The 18,978-nt window shown below is 44.0% G+C and overlaps 1 protein-coding gene across 1 annotated transcript in view; it reads right to left on the reverse strand.

Annotated features, from left to right (window-relative positions):
- Positions 1-18,978, reverse strand: part of CCN4 (cellular communication network factor 4) — a 54,385-nt gene that overhangs the window by 12,993 nt on the left and 22,414 nt on the right. The gene's annotated exons all lie outside the window — the stretch shown is intronic.

Genomic DNA, 18,978 nt, shown 5'->3' on the forward strand with positions numbered 1-18,978 from the left:
GGGGAGGGCAAAGAGATTGTGACCCCCTGACACCTCTTCATGATCTGAAGGCCCAGGAGCCCTAGCTTATCTGAAACTCCTGGGCCTGCTCCTGAGCTGGGGCTCCTGTGAGGACAGGCTGGTCTCCTGAGATCCCTGCCACTTCTCATTTACAGTCAGGCTACAAATTGCCTCTTGTACAGTATTTCAAGACTTCAGCCTCAAATACGGACCCGCCATGGGAAGTGCATTAGCTAGCGAGGGGGAAAGATATGTTCATTCCTTCTCTGTTACCCAAACATTTGGTTCTTGTTTTACCAAGCTGATTCACCCATGCCAGTGCATGAATTCTTAGCTCCCCCCCACATCCCAGTTGTAGAACAAGTCACAGACAATCAAATTTCTTGGCAGAGTCCCACATCTATGTGGCTTTGATTTACGCTAGCTCTAACATTTACTTTAAGTCCTATGGGTGGGGTCCATGAAGGTACTTAGGCACGTAAGTCCCATTGATAGACACCACTGTGATTCACAAAACTCTGCTTCTGCTGCTACTTAGCACCCACGTTTTTCCTTTGGGCATGCCTGGGTGCCTATCTTCTGCCTGAGCATGTGCACTGCTTCCTCTCTCCAGGCATCCAGACCTATCTCCCACCTGGAAAAATGGGCGTTTGGCCAGTGCAGTAACATGCAGAGGCCCAACCTGGTAGGCAGCCAGCCCCCATTACAGCCTTTAGCCCAGTGGGTAGGGTATTCAGCCAGGATGTAGAAGATCCCCCCTCCCACCCCAGTTCAAGTCTCCTCTCTTCCAGAGTGGGAGAAGGGATTTGAACTGGGCTCTGCCACACCTCAGGTGAGTGTCCTAGCCATGGGGACTATAGGTTATTATGGTGTAGGGCTCCCTCAGTCTTTCCTATTGAAGCTGTTTCACTTTAGCTAAACAAGTCAACAATTACATATTATTTGGGCTAGTGAAAATGACTATGTAGGCCAGTGGTTAGAGCACTAACCCAAGAGGTGGTAGATCCTTGTTCAACTCCCTTTGTCCCCAGAGAAAGAAGGACTAGAACTGGCAGACTCCCGAATCCTAGGTGAGCACCTTACCACTGGGCTAACGGCTATACAGAATGCTGTTCACCATCCCCACTGTTTTGTTTTGGGTCCCTCACACAACTTGGGTGGCCAAGAGCCTGTCTTCCCCTGGTTCAGGGGAGGCACCTCCCTGCAGCCTGGGCTTAGGCGCCTATCTGCATGAGAGGGGTGGGGCTTAGTACACGTGATGGCTTTGTGGAGCGCAGTCTGAGATGCCTGTCTCTCCCCATTCCTTGCATTGGGAGCCTACCTGCCTAACTCAGGCTTTATGGATTACACTGGTTTCCTGTGATTTTCTAGGCACCTAAAAGTTAGGTGCTGTGATGCCTGATTCCTTTTGTGGAGTTGGGCCTGTGTGACTTAGACCCTTATTCATCCGTGTCAGTGTCAAAAATACCATAGGTGTATTGCAGTCATCTCTGCCTAATTGTGATTCACACTGACATCAGGTTGCTGTCACAATTGCATATTCCTCTTTGATGGGCTCTTGAGGCACTCACACTGATGGTGCCTTGTTTTCTCTTTTTTCTTTTTTCCCTAAAGCTCCACAAACAGCCGTTGGGACATTAAAGCGATGAGCTTCAGCCCTTGCCACTCGGCACATGGCTGAAATGCCCAGCACATCGGAAGAGACAAGGATCATTGTTTGCAGAGCTCCCCAAGTTACTGGCATACACAGACCTCCCAGAATGGGGCATGCTGAGGCAACAGATCGTGCAGTGAAAGTGCTGCCAGGGTTCCATTTCCCAACCTCCCCCGCCTTACAGGTAAGAGTTGAACCAATATCCTGTAAGTGTGTAAAACCGAGAGACCGTAAGCCTCCCCACAGCCAAGAAGAGGAGGGTGACATCACTTTCCTCAAGCAGGAGAGAGGATGGGGTATGGAAGAGACGGGTATAAATCTTGACACTGCCCTATTATATATTGATAATATATAATATATATAATATATAATAATATATATAATATATCACTGCAGTCATGTAACATCACATTGCAATGCGACATCTGGTTGTCCTGAGAGTATGGAGGGGCCCTCTGCTACTACAGTAGTTGAATGTTTCCTCAGCTGTTACAAGGTGGGAGATCACTGCACTAAGGTACTCGAGACAGAATCAGAACAGGAGACAGTCAATGAAGAGACTATGAAAAAGTGTTTGTGCTGCAAAGTTAAGCCTTGAGAGACGGCTGCAGGGTGCATTAAGAGCCGCTATCCCGTAGAACTTTAGTGACAAGTATCTAATATATCCCAGCCAGCTGTACTTTCCATTTGAAAAGACATATTAATTACCACTATTGCCAACACTGGCAACTACAGGAGTTCCAAATCCCAGTCAACCCTTTGGGAAGGAAATTCTGCACGGCTGTCTGTGGGCTACAGATTGCTCCCTTCCTTGCTCTGCACATGGTGGCTTTGTAAAAACATCTCCTATCAATCAGAAATGGACAAGCTCCACTGGGCCTGGCTGTCAGTGGCCTCTAAACCCAGCCTCCGTTTGTGAACATGTCAATTTGCAAGTGCTTTCCAAGTAGCTCAACTCACAAATATGCTGGTGGAAAAGTGCATGCCTGGGCACAGAACGTCACTGGCCCAAGGGAAGGGCAGGGTAAGGAAACCAGGCCCTTGTGCTCACCTAGCCTAACGAGAGAAAATCCTTTCAAATGAGTTGCATTGTGGTTAATCATTAGAACAGTTAATGATCAAATCCAGATATAAAAAGAAACTCTACAGCAATGTAATGAGTGCATAATCACAGCACAACCCTATAAGTAAATGCATTTGCAGTGATCGCTGCCAAGCTATTGCTGGTTTAGACAAGAGTGAGCCAGCAGATTGGCTGGCAAAGGTTGCATCCTGTACAGCTATGAAACTACGGCTCAATCAACATAGATAGCAAAGGTGAAAACAAACGAAAACCCTCAAACCATAGTTCTTCTGGTTTTAGTTCAGAGAAGATCATGTTTATGTTATAATTTGTGCACGCCCCCCGCCCCTCTGTCCCCCACAGTGAGCTATTAAAAATGTCCACCTCTGACAATACATATCACACTGGGGCATCATAGTTTCTGGCCATCCTTTGGATAGGAAATAACTGGGGTGTCTCCTGGCATCAGGTGTGAAGCTGAAGCATATGTAATTGTTTGCTCAGATGCCATCAGTAAAATACAGATTATGCTGGAATTCCTTCAGAGCTCTAAGAACTCCTTGTTGCATTAGTGTGCTGGAAGATATGCATTAGTGGTGGGTCTGAGCACGGGCTCCAGTTCCTGGGATCTGGAGAGGCTATGCCAGATTCAGGAGAATTTATCCACAAGGTACATAGATACAGTAGAACCTTAGAGTTATGAACACCTCGGGAATGGAGATTGTTCGTCACTCAGAAATGTTCGGTTTCAGAGTAGCAGCCGTGTCAGTCTGTATTCGCAAAAAGAAAAGGAGGACTTGTGGCACCTTAGAGACTAACCAATTTATTTGAGCATAAGCTTCCATGAGCTACAGCTCACTTCATTGGATGCATTCAGTGGAAAATACAGTGGGGAGATTTATATACATAGAGAACATGAAACAATGGGTGTTACCATACACACGATAACCAGAGTGATCACTTAAGGTGAGCTATTACCAGCAGGAGAGTGCAGGGGGGGGGAACCTTTTGTAGTGATAATCAAGGTGGGCCATTTCCAGCAGTTGACAAGAACATCTGAGGAACAGTGGGGGGTGGGAATGGGGGTGGGGATAAACATGGGGAAATAGTTTTACTTTGTGTAATGACACATCCACTCCCAGTCTCTATTCAAGCCTAAGTTAATTGTATCCAGTTTGCAAATTAATTCCAATTCAGCAGTCTCTCATTGGAGTCTGTTTCTGAAGTTTTTTTGTTGAATTATTGCCACTTTTAGGTCTGTAATCGAGTGACCAGAGAGATTGAAGTGTTCTCCAACTGGTTTTTGAATGTTATAATTCTTGACGTCTGATTTGTGTCCATTTATTCTTTTACGTAGAGACTGTCCAGTTTGACCAATGTACATGGCAGAGGGGCATTACTGGCACATGATGGCATATATCACATTGGTAGATGTGAAAGTAGAATGAATTATATTGAAATTATAATTCATTAAAGAAATGCTACTTGAAGGGTTTGTTGAAATATAGTTGTCAGGAAGAGAAACATTAAGGAGTGTGAGACAATGGGTCCCCAAACTAATTAACTTAGAGCTCCTACTGAGCTAGGAGATTGGTAAACGTTAGTATGCAAATAAGATATGTATGTATATTTGTCAGTTTCTGCTTCCTTTTGTCTCTTATGTTAAATTGGCTTTGGCTTGTCTGTATAAATAAATTAGCTTGAGCTTTTGCAGGGACTCACATATCTGGGTGCATTGGCAAAGCGCTTTGCTAATAAACAGAGTGGTCTGACAGATTATGTGAGTCCTGAATCTGACTTTGACAATGTGCAGGTGAACGAGCCTCTGATAGTGTGGCTGATGTGATTAGGCCTTGTGATGGTGTCCCCTGAATAGATAGGTGGACACAGTTGGCAACGGGCTTTGTTGCAAGGATAGGTTCCTGGGTTAGTGGTTCTGTTGTGTGGTGTGTGGTTGCTGGTGAGTATTTGCTTCAGGTTGGGGGGCTGTCTGTAAGCAAGGACTGGCCAGGTTCCCCCCTCCCCCCCCACCCCCGCTCTCCCGCTGGTAATAGCTCACCTTAAGTGATCACTCTGGTTACAATGTGTATGGTAACACCCATTGTTTCATGTTTTCTATGTATATAAATCTCCCCACTGTATTTTCCACTGAATGCATCCAATGAAGTGATCTGTAACTCACGAAAGCTTATGCTCAAATAAATTTGTTAGTCTCTAAGGTGCCACAAGTGCCCCTTTTCTTTTTGCGGATACAGACTAACACGGCTGCTACTCTGAAACCTGATGGTTGTTCTTGTAAAAGTTTACAACTGAACATTGACTTAATACAGTTTTGAAACTTTACTGCGCAGATGGAAAATGCTGCTTGTAAACATCTTAATTTAAATGAAAGAAGCACAGAAACAATTTCTTTACCTTGTCCAATTTTTTTTTAAACTTTCCCTTTATTTTTTAGTAGTTTGCATTTAACACTGTACTGTACTGTATTGGCTTTTCCCCCCTCCTGCTGCTGTTACCTGACTGCATACTTCCAATTCCAAATGAGGTGTGTGGTTGACTGGTTAGTTCGTAACTCTGAGGTTCTATTGTAATTCCTCACATGAAGTATAACTGTAGTCCCAGAGCAGTGCTCCAGTCCTAAAAAAAAGAAGTGTCAGAACACACTTCCAGTAAGTGATAGTACCGGACATACTGGAAGGCCATTATGGCTCCCCCCAAAAGTGTCAGAACGGTGTTCTGGAGCATTCCATCACTGCTTGAGCCCTGAATCAGAGCGTAGCCCACACTAACACAATGCAGTTCTGTCCCCTATAATGGCTAGCCTGCCAAGTGAAGTTTAAAAGTCTGCTACTGGCTTTAAGTTAATGGCTCTGGTCATGCTTTCACATTCACAGGTCCCAGGTTTGAGTCCTGTAAACAACCTGGTGACTGGGTGAAATTCTGTGGCCAGTGTTACACAGCTGGTCAGATTAGATAACCTAATAGTTCCCTCTGGCCTAAAATGCTAGGAATCTACGACCTGACCAGGGGAGTTGTGTCTTATATGGAGAATTGAACTGCTGTGAATCTCTGTCACTCGGGACAACATTTCAGAAACATTAGCAAACTCAAAGCTCTATCTGTGGTCTAGCCAGAGCCACCTTGCGTTAGCATGGGTTGCATCACCACCCCACGTACATTAGTGGATTTATCTTCACAACATCTTTGAAAGGTACTGGAGCATTATTAACACCCCCGTTTTACAGAGAGGGAGCCGAGGCAGAGAGATTGAAGTGATTTGCTCAAGATCAGGCAGAAAGCTGGCAGCCTCTCTTTTGTCAGCACCTTCACCACACGATTGTCTTTGGAGTCTGATGTACTGAACTCAACCTTGTATTTACAGTAGAACATCAGAGTTATGGATAACAGAGTTACAAACTGACCAGTCAACTGCACACCTCATTTGGAACTGGAAGTACACAATCAGGCAGCAGCAGAGACCAAAAAAAAAAAAAAAACCCAAAAAACCCAAACCCACAAATACAGTACGGTACTGTGTTAAATGTAAACAACTAAAGGAAAGCAGCATTTTTCTTCTGCATAGTAAAGTTTCAAAGCCGTATTAAGTCAATGTTCAGTTGTAAACTTTTGAAAGAACCACCATAACGTTTTGTTCAGCGTTAACGGACATTTCAGAGTTATGGACAACCTCCATTCCTGAGGTGTTCGTAACGCTGAGGTTTTACTGTCGCTGTGACACACTGATTACCTTTCCCAACCTGAAGAAGAGCTCTGTGTAGAAGAGCTCTGTGTTCTCACCAGCAGAAGTTGGTCTAATAAAAGATATTCTCTCACCCACTTTGTCTCTCTGGAGACTGATGTTAAACAACAGAACAGGTATCTTCCTCCTATTGCCCCAAAACACACCTCAACCTTTACCATGGAAGAACCAGGTCTGGGGATCAGAGAGGAACTCAGCCTCCAGCTCGTTCAGTCAGCTGCTGCAGCAAATTATCTATAATGCATTTAAGCATCTATTCAAATACACATCCCTGTAGCAGTTGAGAAATCTAAAGGATGCCATTCAATCCCCACGGGGGGGGGGGGTGTGATGCAGACAGTGACCCACTAATAATGGCTGTGGCTAAATACTGTGGGTAGTGACACTTTAGGAACACCTCAACAGACAGAACTTCTTTCACATACGCCACCCAACAGGCATCATGATGGTTCTGACTTTCATTCATTGCCATCTTTAAAAAAAAACAAAACACAATTTCAGATGCTAGTTGAGCTTTTAGAAATCCCTTCATGAGAACATCAGTACATACGGTGTCCACAAGACTGGGTTACAGAGCGATTCAAAAAGTGGGCTAGGGGATGAGGTTGACTCCAAAGTCCCAAAGGGCTGAGTTCTTTGTCATCTATACTCTGGAACTCCCAGAATGTCAAAATCAATTTCTCTTTTCAGCTTTCAGTAATTAATTTTGCATGATTACACTCCAATCCTGTAGTCTGGGAATACGCCATCTTCGATGCACAGGAGAAAATATTTCAACACTAGTTATTTATGATGACTTCTGATTTTATTTCTTCCAAGTTACCAGCCTGTGCTCATGTAAGGAAAACACAGGGCGCCTCGCACTCTGTTATGGTTGATAGGTCTCTGTTAAGGTCACTTGTGACTTCTATTTGGCAGGCTCCAATCTGAACTGCCTTTTGCACCTGCAGAGAATAACACATCTCCGGCCAACGGCAGCTAGCTATTTAATATGTACCCATTCCGGGAGGGAAGAAAGAGAAGATGATAAGTGATAGCATAACGTGGCCACAACCTCAGTGTTTATAATGGCCAAGCATTTTTTGTACAAGTCTTATTTAAAGGAACCAAGTAGATGGCAACCGTTCAGTGGTATGTCTTACATGCTGGCATTGCTTTTTACCAGTTCTCTAGGAAGCACGGTTATTGAAAGTTAGTTTTGTTTTGAAACCTTGACGGTCTGGGTTATTGTGCTAAAACTGCGGTTTAGCTTGGCTTTCAAGCCAGTCACAGCAATAACAGGTGGCTTTTACACCAAGCGTAAGGGAATCTCCAGCCTTCTTTCTTCAGTAGCCAAGTCCCAGGTTTACTGCTGTGTCATCATTTTGCTTTCAGTTGTTATGGCCTTTTCAAACAAGAAAAGGAGTACTTGTGGCACCTTAGACACTAACCAATTTATTTAGTCTCTAAGGTGCCACAAGTACTCCTTTTCTTTTTGCGAATACAGACTAACATGGCTGCTACTCTGAAACTTTTCAAACAAGTTTATTCACTCAATTGCCTCCGTGTCGCTTGAGGTGTTCTTCTTTCATGTTGTTTTTTCTAAAGATAAGCCTAGACCAAACCCTGAGTCACATGGGAGACCAATGAGATATAACAATCTGCAGTGCCTCTTGATCACGTTAACAAGGGAAGGCTGTTTACCTAAAGAACATTAATACTTGGCACTTACTGGGCAAAATCCTCAGCTAGTGTAAAGTGGGGGAACTCCAAAGGTCTCACCCTGTATATGTAGCCCCTTTCATGGGAAGATCTCTAAACACTTTAACTACATTAATTCAGCCTTGTAATATCACTGTGCGGAAAGCAAGTCTTTTTATCTCCATTTTACAGATGGGGAAATGGAGGCATAGAAAGGTTAGCATGCCTTGCCCTAGATTATATTCACCATATCATTGACAGAGCTGAGACTAGGATCCAGGAGTCTGGACGGAGCTTGCCAGTGCCCTGCTCAAATCACGTCCTCATACCCCACTCCTGTTTCTCTCCTTGGGATGTAAATATTAGTAACCATTCAGAAGTTACTGACACTCCCTTCAAGGTGCAGTTTGTTGCTCTAACAGAAGTATGTTGCCAGAGCTACCTGTGAATTTTGTAAAAACTAGATAGAGGTTCCCAAACTGGTCTGTGGAGAGCTGGCTATGCATGCATTTCCTGCTGTAGCCAGGTAATATTTATAGTAGGAATTAGTAGATAAAGGGTAAGGAACCAATAGCAGGAACTCAAGAGACCTGCAGACCTAGACCTATAAGAATAGTTTACACAGTTAGCATAAGGCCTTATAGCCTGAGTAGCAATAAATTAGCATGAGTAAGTAAACCAACGATGACCTTAAGTCACAAGATGGCACAAGAGTTTGTTTATTGTATTGTAATAATCACAAATGCTGCAAACTGCTGGTAGGTAACCGCAAGAAGGCAGTTTCAACCAGTTTAGAGTATTTTTGGAGAGAAATATAAGCAGATGATGCTCAGCTGTAGGTAACCACAGTCATCCAATTGACATCTATGTTAATAAGCATAAGCTAATTAATATATTAACCTATAGAATAAGGACTCCCCAACACTATAAGGGTGAGGAAGGTAAGGGATATGGTAAAGGATGGAAGAGCTGTACATACTTATGTATGGGGGACAACAAGGCCTATAGAATATCTGGTCTCCAATACAGCCATTGGAGTTCCTCACAGACATGCCGGAGTCGGACTAAGATCTGTCTCAACCTTTAGCACGCTCCCAAAGGATAGAGTAGGCATATACATGTAATGGTGCCGGTCACTATTACACTGTTATATCATCTCACTTTACGTGTTTGGATTGTTTAACTTATTGGACTAATCACTGTCATAATGAAACTTTCACAGATACAAAAGGTCTGCTGTGAGTGTTGTTGTCATTGCTGTGCCAATGGGGCTGCCAAAGCAATAACTCTGATAATACTGGGCCTGATCTTGGGACAAGACCTACCAAATTTACAGTGTGCTACTTGGGCAAACTAAATCAATAACCTAATCAATAAACAACCAATAGATCAGGCAACTGAGCTCATAAAACATGGTTGCTACTCTGAAACATTTCTACTATTCATTTTCTATGTAAACACTTACTATAGTTGATAGAGGGCTGCTATGGGATCATAGGAGAGAAGAGGTGGTCCGGACAATCACAAGTTGAAGTAGTAAATAGTGGGGTCTCTAATAAAACTGTGGTCCCCACTATAAAGGAGTTTGAGACCCCCAACAGAGACTATTCATTTAATTGGACTGATTTGGGGTTGGATCCTACAAGTCCTTTGACCTACAGAACTCCTAATGGGAGGAGCATTTGCCAAGGGCTTGCAGAATCAGGCCTGTTATTAGTTAAGACATTATTCTGTATTCCTCCAAATTTGCTGTCCTTGGTAATTACGAAGCAAATAAGCCTGGGATTTCAAACCATTCAAGACATCAAGGCAAGTGAAACCTCAAAAAAGGTCCATGTTTTTATGCTCTATATCCACTAGTCACCACATACAGTAGAACCGCAGAGTTACAAACACCTCAGGAATGGAGGCTGTTTGTAACTCTGAAATGTTTGTAACTCTGAACAAAACATTATGGCTGTTTTTTCAAAAGAGTGCAGCCAAACGTTGACTGAATACAGCTTTGAAACTTTACTATGAAGAAGAAAAATGCTGCTTTCCCTTTATTTTTTTAGTAGTTTACATTTAAACACAGTACTGTACTGTATTTGGCTTTTTGGGGGTCAGGGGTTGTCTCTGCTGCTGCCTGACTGTGTATTTCCGGTTCCGAATGCGGTGTGTGGTTGACTGGTCAGTTCATAACTCTGGTGTTCCTAACTACGAGCTACTATTGTATCCCTTTTCTATTGGTTCCACCTAGTGGAATGAAATATCCTAAAATATATGTGCAGAAAGTTTAGTTGAACCAGCTGTAACGTGATGCAGCAGCTGCAAGCCAGGTCTTCAGTGATTTAGAATTGTTGAAAAAGCACCACGTTCCTTCTGTACTCATGAAATTGCATGTTTCCTAAAGCTGCCCTGACTTGGCCCCTCTGGAACAGGGTTGCTCCTTGGAGTATTAAAATAGACAGACTGGTCAAGCTACTTGATGACATAATACATCTGCAATTCACCAAGCTATTACCGTGACTAGAGTCTCAACCTCTCTGCTCAGGCAACAAGGTGGCCACAAGAGTGCTAATTTTGGTGGTGGTTTGGTGATGTGAAGGCTTATCTCTTCAGTCCATCTGCTCCAAGGCAAGTATAATCGTTTAAACCCTGCTAGGAAAGAAGTAACTGCCCAAACACAGTCCTAAAGTACACTGCTGTGATTCAAAACTTCTGTCTCTACCAGCCGCCTTGTGGCTGTCTGACAGCATCAGGAGGCAGCTGTCCCAGATTCCCCAGTAACGCTTGGTGGATCTCAGGAACATTGCATCTATACATATACACCCAACTACCAAAAGTATGTTGGAGTTTGCACTGAGTATGAGGAGGGCTTTGATCATGACACACCACACCTGTTACACAGTTAGGAACTTAACAGAAAAGCAATACAAATAATAAAATAAATACTAAGAAACTTGTAAAAGCTAATGAATGAAGGATGTTTCAGTAGGACTACACAGCTTACAGAATGTCTGAGCACCCTACTGTCCCAGAATCAGTGGCAATCTGGCTTGATCTAAACCAAGAACTGAAACCGCACACGGACAAAAAGAAAAAGAAACAAAGCAACTGGAGCTCTCCATTACTTAGCCAGCATGACTAGTCTCAATATACGAAGGTTGCAGGTTCAGCCCAGAACAGGAGGAAAGGCTGGCGGCACATAACACTGAGTCCCTTCCTTCCCTACTAACATTTAAAATTAAAGATCTAGATTTCCACTTCCAATCTATATTTGCAAAGGAGTTTGTGTCATTATTCAAAACAGGGAAAGTGACAGATGTCATAGAAAACAAGACAGCAAAGTCACAACTTAATCACTTTCTGAAATATGTGCACTCGTATCTGGCACTGATCGATGCTATTTTTTGCACATTTGTATTGATTTGGGTGAAACTTCAGGAAAGTCTGTGCTAGGTAGGGAAAAATAATTTAGTATAAGTGTATTGCTATCTAAGGGCCTCTCTAGTTGATATAGCGAGGACTCAATCATTGTTATCATGTTTTACTTATAGATTAGCAATATTTGCATTCACTCCCACAGTCAAGGAGCAGAAGAAATAACATGTGACTTAGCTGATCAATCACACAGCATGAATAGTGAATTAAAAATAGTGACCACTCTAATCAATAATCATAGCAAATTGGCTGCAAACCACTAGAACCTGAAATATGTTTGTATAAACCTAATCATGTAAAATAATAAATATGTTTGGAGCAGTTAAAATCTGACCAAGGATGATTTGAAAACAGAAAATGGGGTTGAATGTGTCAAAAACAAAACAAAAATAACCCCATCAGTCCCCCACCCCAACCCAAGTTGTCAACTAGGAAGAACTCATCAGCTTCACCCGTGATTAAGGGTGAGACTGAAGGCACGAATATAACATACCCACAGATGACCCGCTGCATCAGTATTTACAGCAAACTTAAACAGACCTTTTCCACACTTGGTGCCAAAGACGCTGAGTAGTGTTCCATGAATCAAGTATCCCATGGCCAGCTTACATCAACTGTGCATAAACGTAAGAGCTCACTTCACATTCACATCTGAATGGCTCAGGGCAGCTTGGTGGTTTCAAAAGAGTGAAAGATAAAACAGAGAACACATCATCGAGGATACTCCTACTTGAAGAGGTGGCAAAGAGTCCTGTGGCACCTTATAGACTAACAGACTTATTGGCGCATACGCTTTCATGGGTGAATACCCACTTTGTCGGATGCATGTAGTGGAAATTTGCAGAGGCAGGTATAAACATGCAAGCAAGAATCAGGCTAGGGATAACGAGGTTAGTTCAATCAAGGAGTATGAGGCCCTCTTCTAGCAGTTGAGGTGTGAACACCAAGGGAAGAGAAACTGCTTTTGTAGTTGGCGAGCCATTCACAGTCTTTGTTTAATCCTGAGCTGATGGTGTCAAATTTGCAAATGAATTGAAGCTCAGCAGTTTCTCTTTGAAGTCTGGTCCTGAAGTTTTTTTGTTGCAGGATGGCTACCTTTAAATCTGCTATTGTGTGTCCAGCGAGGTTGAAGTGTTCTCCTACAGGTTTTTGAATATTGCCATTCCTAATATCTGATTTGTGTCCATTTATCCTTTTACGTAGGGACTGTCCAGTTTGGCCGACGTACATAGCAGAGGGGCATTGCTGGCACATGATGGTGTATATTACATTGGTGGACGTGCAGGCGAATGAACCGGTGATGGTGTGGCTGAACTGGTTAGGTCCTGTGATGGTGTCGCTGGTGTAGATATGTGGCAGAGTTGGCATCGAGGTTTGTTGCATGGATTGGTTCCTGAGTTAGAGTTACCATGGTGCAGTGTGTAGTTGCTGATGAGAATATGCTTCAGGTTGGCGGGTTGTCTATGAGCAAGGACTGGCCTGCCTCCCAAGGCCTGTGAAAGTGAGGGATCATTGTCCAGGATGGGTTGTAGATCACCAATGATGCGTTGGAGAGATTTTAGCTGAGAACTGTATGTGATGGCCAGTGGAGTTCTGTTGGTTTCTTTCTTGGGCTTGTCTTGCAGCAGGAGGCTTCTGGGTACACGTCTGGCTCTGTTGATCTGTTTCCAGAGCCAGATGTGTACCCAGAAGCCTCCTCAATGAGTGAAGGGCTCCCAGGGCACCATCTAGGGTGACCAGATGTCCCGATTTTATAGGGACAGTCCTGATATTCAGGGCTTTTTCTTATATAGGCACCTATTACCCCCTCCCCCATCCCAATTTTTCACAGTTGCTATTTGGTCACCCTAGCAAGGTCTGAGTGAGGGAGTCTCTCTACCGTGGTGGTAGGGGGAAATGGGGTAGGGTCTGTGGGGGAGGGGGGTAGGCAGGGGCCGTGTGAGGGAGTTTCCCCTGCAGCAAGAGGGGAGGGGCAGAGTCTCAGGGATTATCCCCAGGAAGGAGTGGGAGGCCACACCCATTGAAAGACCGCGGTGCCCGTGAAGTGCTGGTTCCCCCAGGCCTTGGGAGGAGGTGGCTGAGATGCCATCTCCTCTGCTCCGGCTCCGCTGCGTGCGCCCGGCCAAGCCACCCCAGCCCAGCCCAGCCTTCTCCTTCCCCACCTGACTCTGGGCCAGGCTGTGCCTGCAGATTGACATCACTGGCTGCCGCTGCTCAGGCCTCCCTCAGCTCGGTGGGTTTGCCGTCTCCTGTCTGGACACTGTGCCCACGTCTTAGGGCTGAGGGCTGCCGGCAGGATCATGTAGTATGAAGAGCGTGGAATGGATTTTATTATGATTTTGTGACTATACACATTGGTGACTTCATTCTCTGAATATCACTAATCAGCAGTGGAAGTCGCTAGATTTGTCGCGGGTCATTTTGGCACTCTTTTCCTTGCTAGGGAAACCAAAAAGTCTCTAAGTCTAGCAACAAAATCATTAAGTTAGCAACATCGTTTACTGCATCTGGTACACAAGGCTGGTTCCTTTTTGTTACGCCGTTGAAGAACAGACTATCAGGTCACGGTGTGTCCTAACCCTGCAGCCTTTTCATGGCAACTGTGGTTCTGTTACTCTGACAGCAACACAAGGCCAAAACCACTCAGGCCTAGAGCCTCCAAAGGAATTTAGGAACCTAATTCCCAGTGATTTCAATGGCAGTTAAGCACCAAACTAAATACTGTGGAGGATCTGGGCCTCATCGGCTATGTGGAAGTCCATGTTGATCTTATTATGGAAAATTAACCCTTAGCGTCCCCCAGTTTCCAGGCAAATGACTCTGGGTGCTTTCAGAGGGCTGGGAATATGTACAGAAGGGTGGGGACATGTCTGTATTCTGTGATTATATACAGGAAACTGGGTGCCAGGTAGGACAGGAAAAGGAACATTTCTGCGGTTAGCAAGGTTTTTTGGGAGGGTTGGGGGGGCAGGGTAGACCCTGCGAGCTAAGCAGTGAGGTGGGTTGACCTGTATTTCAGAGGGGAAGCGGATGGATGCTGCAGCTAGGAGAAAAGGCATGTCAGTGTGTTTCTGTGGGTGTAGTGGAAGAGGTTCTAGCACTGGGTAGTCCAGGTGAGCTGCAGTGCATTTCTAGGTTTGTATTGGGAGCTTTGCTATTGACCTCAAAGGAAGTAGGACCTGGCCCATTTCAGTGGGCGTTGGATCTGGCTCTTAATGCACAATGTTGCCTGCTGACCTGGCTCCAATTTGGACCCAGGACCTAGAGCTGAATGTCATTTATTATTTGTATCACCAAGGAGCCCCAGTCATGGACAAGGACTCCACTGTGCTAGGTGCTGCACTAACACAGAACAAAAAAATGGTCCCTGCCCCACAGAGCTTACCGTCTCAGTATAAAAGACATTGGGTGGTTATAGACAGATGGATGGGGAGCATAAGGAAACAATGAGGCAATATTTGTCAATATGACAGGCAGTGGCATCAGCACAACTGCTGCCAAGCTGTCGTTAACCACAGGAATAACGCTAATTACCAACCTGCTGAGCTATTTGACACTATTAAACTGTAGGCAATGCTGAATGCAGGACAGCTTGCTTGCTGCACATGTATGAGCATCAGAAACAACAAACTATCAAGAGATCTGGATGAAATACAAAGATACGGAACTGTAAAAGGCCAATATCGCTATAGGGATTTCATTCTCCTCTAGACACATGTTCCACCAATCTGAGATGCTGAGGACCTTATAGAAAGGGATCCAGACATGAAACTCCAGAACCCTCAACAGTGTGTAAATTGGCAGATTCCAAAGCCAGTCACCCAGTAGGTAAGGGGCAGTCGTGTAGACTTATCTGACTTCAGATGGCAACAGGATTTATCCTAGCTCTGCACTGTACACTGTGCTAAGTAGAAGGGACGGGGACGGGAGAGAAGAAACAGTGTCTGTCTTTACTGAAATGAAATGCTCACTAGGCTGAGAAAATAAAATCACTTATCAACCCAGTCATTAATATTTCCATGGATTTGATAGCAATGCGCAATTAATTTCCAGTAGCATGAGCTGGGAAAGATATCTGTGTGAAAAATGCAAGCAAATGCTGGAAAGTATTCATCCCTACTGGAACTCATCTATTTAAAATGTAAGGATTACATATGTAAAGCTGTTTGCCAAAAATATTGCTTATGCTGGCACAAGCACTGTGGCCTCTGAATTCTTTCACATTTCCCCAGAAAAGTATCCTTGCATATTTTTCTAATTGTTTAGACAGAAAGAATTTGGCCATTAAAAAGGAGACTAGATGCCTCCTACAGGTTTTCCTAATAAAGAACAGCGTTTTATTAGACCAGGGTCACCTAAAATTCTGTGGTGTCACTGGTGAATTGACAGCCATACAAAGGTCACACCTAATGTGCATATGAGATGGAATATTTTATGTGTTATAAGAACATGTACGTTTCTATCTCTGGATTTGTTTGCTTTATGAGCTCATCTGGCAAAATCAACAGAGATTATAAGATATTTGCTTTGCACAGTTTATTTATTCAGTAACAGGATGACTTTGACAGATACAAGTCAATTGGGAAAGTCTGAGAAGCTGCAAAGAAAAGTCTCCAGTGGGGATGAGTGAATCACACACTAAATGTGGAGAGCAGCACAAACTTTGGTGCCATTTGGCAATTCAAGTATTATGAATAGGTTACAAATGCCCACCTTAAACCTGCCAAGAACAAGAGGTTGATGAATGAGTCAGTGGCAGATGTTGGGTTTTCCTCCTAATTCCAGCTCCAGAACTAGGCCACACGGCTAGTTTATTGGTGCCTGGGGATCCTTTGCACAGTATCTATATGCTGCATTTACTTCTCCCTTTGTATTGCAATCATTGCCCCTCTCCGGTTTCAACAAGCCAGAAGAATTATTCCTCCAGATCACCCCGCCAGGTAGTAAATCATCAAGGCACCATCTAGTAGGACTTTTAATCTCTCTCCATGTTTCCACCACTGTTCAGTTTATTTCAGCTTTGGTTTCCTGATTTTCCCCTATGTTGCTTTGCTTTGTCTATATATCTTCCTTGCAGATGGCTATTCACAAAGCAGGGAACTTGCTCTCAGTTTGCAAGTGGCTTAATAATCCAGCCACTGATGGGCACAGCCTCAGAGTCCTTCCATCCCCAGTCTTTGAATAGACTCTCAAGTTACAGGCCGCAAAAACACACCCATGAGGAGACTGGTTAAAGAGGCCTATGGAGTGCATCCGTTGCTGTGATGTGTAGCCCAAAGCAACCAACAAAATATCATCAGCCATTTAGCCTTGAATGACATCATCTGCAAGGTGGGTCTTGCAGAGACAGTAAAACAATCCTTTCTGTTAAATTGCACAATAGACTTAATTCAAAAGATAAGACAAAGTGCAGCCTCTGCATTAGGTCTTTCTTGAGCGAACTGATGTTCCAAGAAAAAAAAAAAACTATTGTAAAAGCAAAGGATTTTTAAAAGTACATTCTTTAATGCGGACAGAGAAACACATCTCTGACCTCCCCATCTCTCCCCTCATGCAATTCACCCTATAAAGTTGTCTAGTATCTACCTATTATCTTATTCAACAGCAGAAAAACTACTGGAAGGATGCTCTTATAGCTAAAACACGTGACAGGGAGTCACGAGATCGAGTTTTCATTTGAATCTTTGCCGCTGATTGGTTATGTGACCTCAGACAAGTCACTTAACCTTCTTGTGCCTTTGTTTTTCCATCTGTAAAATGAAATAATACATGTCTACCTCCCAGGACTAGGGCTTATTTTGGTTACATCTTCCATTTGCTTTGAGATCATTAATGGAAGGTGCTATACTAAACTAGTGCAAAAGTTATTATTGTTCAGCTACTCAGGCACTGCACTAAGAGCAGAGGGGGAAAAGGATGATCTTGTGGTTAAGACACTGGACTGGGACTCAGGAGATCTGGGTTGACCTCCATCATAGTCTTCTTGTGAGACCTTGGACAAGTCAATCTCTCTGTGTGCTTCAGTTTCCTAGGTGTAAAATGGAGATAATACTTCCCTATTTCATAGCGGTGCAGGATAAATCAATGTAAGTTTGTGAGATATTAGATATTACAATGACAGGTGCCATCTAAGCATCTATCTAGACAGATATTTCTGGAGGACTGACTGACTGACTGAGGATATTACACATTATCCTGGCAAGAATCTGGCATAACCACAGCTGCAGTTCCTCACCTGGTTTTATAGACAGCGTACAGTACGTCTACACTGCGTTTCAAAACCCGCAGCAATGAGTCTCAGAGCCTGGGTTTACAGATTCAGGCTTGCACTCTGGTGCTAAAAACAGCTGTGTAGTCAGTTGGACTTGGCCTGGAGCCCTCCCCAGGCTTCAGAGCCCAAGGTCCAGGCTGAGCCGCAATGGCTATGCAGCAGTTTTTAGTGCCGTAGTCAGAGCCCTGCATGCTCAAGTCTGTAGACCCCGGCTCTGAGACTCGCTGCTTCAGGTTTTAAAGCGCAGTGTAGACATACCCATACAGAACCAGGTTCATGCTTGAATATTATGCCAGTGCATGCATGCACCAATGCTCCACAGCTGGACTGTAAGCTGCGTGGGGCCGGGATAGTCTTAGTTTTCTAGGTGTGTAGCACAATGGGGTCGTGGTCCATGACTGGGGCTCTCAGGCACTCTGATAATACAAATACTAAATAGCTTGCCGTTTAAGAGAGCTACACAAAGAGGAATGTCTGCCTGGCACAGGCTGTGCACAGATTCTGCCTGGCTCCCTGAGGATAGCTGCTGTCTTTGGGTCACCGATAGCCTCACTCGAATCCCGGCTGAGGCAGTCCTCAGAACACAGCGAGTTCTGCCACCAGCGGATAGAAACCTGCCTCCTGGTTAAATCTGCTCCAGTGGGTGTGGTCAAACACACAACATTGTGAAGGTCTGGCCTCAGATTTTTTTAAGAAGCTTGAAAATATGGATTAAGCTGGCCCCTACTAGGAGTTGAATTTGTATTTTTTAGGGACTGGCGAGATGCTTAAACCCCTTTACTATCCTCAACAGCTTACGTACAGATACATTCAGTCTCTCTCCCCAGGGCACTCATTGCTAGTTGCAAACATGTGGAATGCCTGATTCAGGGTATCATTTCTATGCAGAATGGGAGATACAGCAATGGGCCAAATGTATACTTACCACAAAGGCCCAGAAATTCTCTGCTTTAAGCAAACAGCAGAAAGGCAGAAGGTGGAAAACATGCCTTAAAAACCAGAAGTGGCAACTTTTGTAAGTCAGACAGTAATGGGAAAGAATACAAGAAGCCCGCTGGGCTAATAAAGGGAAACAAAACTATTTGAGTGTTAAGCTATTACTTATTGTAGATCCCCTTTGGAATGGG

Source organism: Natator depressus, chromosome 2 (assembly GCF_965152275.1).
Source record: "Natator depressus isolate rNatDep1 chromosome 2, rNatDep2.hap1, whole genome shotgun sequence".
NCBI classification, from domain to species: Eukaryota; Metazoa; Chordata; order Testudines; family Cheloniidae; genus Natator; species Natator depressus.